This window comes from Eimeria tenella, genomic scaffold (assembly GCF_000499545.2).
Source record: "Eimeria tenella Houghton genomic scaffold, Eth_scaff3120, whole genome shotgun sequence".
Classification (NCBI taxonomy): domain Eukaryota; phylum Apicomplexa; class Conoidasida; order Eucoccidiorida; family Eimeriidae; genus Eimeria; species Eimeria tenella.
Window position 1 is genome coordinate 1,337 of NW_013542986.1, and position 274 is coordinate 1,610.

Below are 274 nucleotides of genomic sequence, written 5' to 3' on the forward strand. Positions count from 1 at the left end.
CGTGCTGCTTTTGGGACCAATTTGAGTTGAAAATTAAAAAGAATTTAAAATTTAAATTTAAATACAAATTCAAATTTGTCGAAGTTCCCGCAGGCCCAGGCGGCGCCCCTGAGGAAGGAACAGACGGAGTTCAACGACGAGGCCGAGCGCATGTCTGTCTTTTTTATTTTTATTCTATTTTTATTTTTCTTTTTTATTTAATGTTTCTTTTGCTTCTTTTTCTCTTTCATTTGATGCTTCTCTTGCTTCTTTTTCTCAATCATTTGATGCTCCT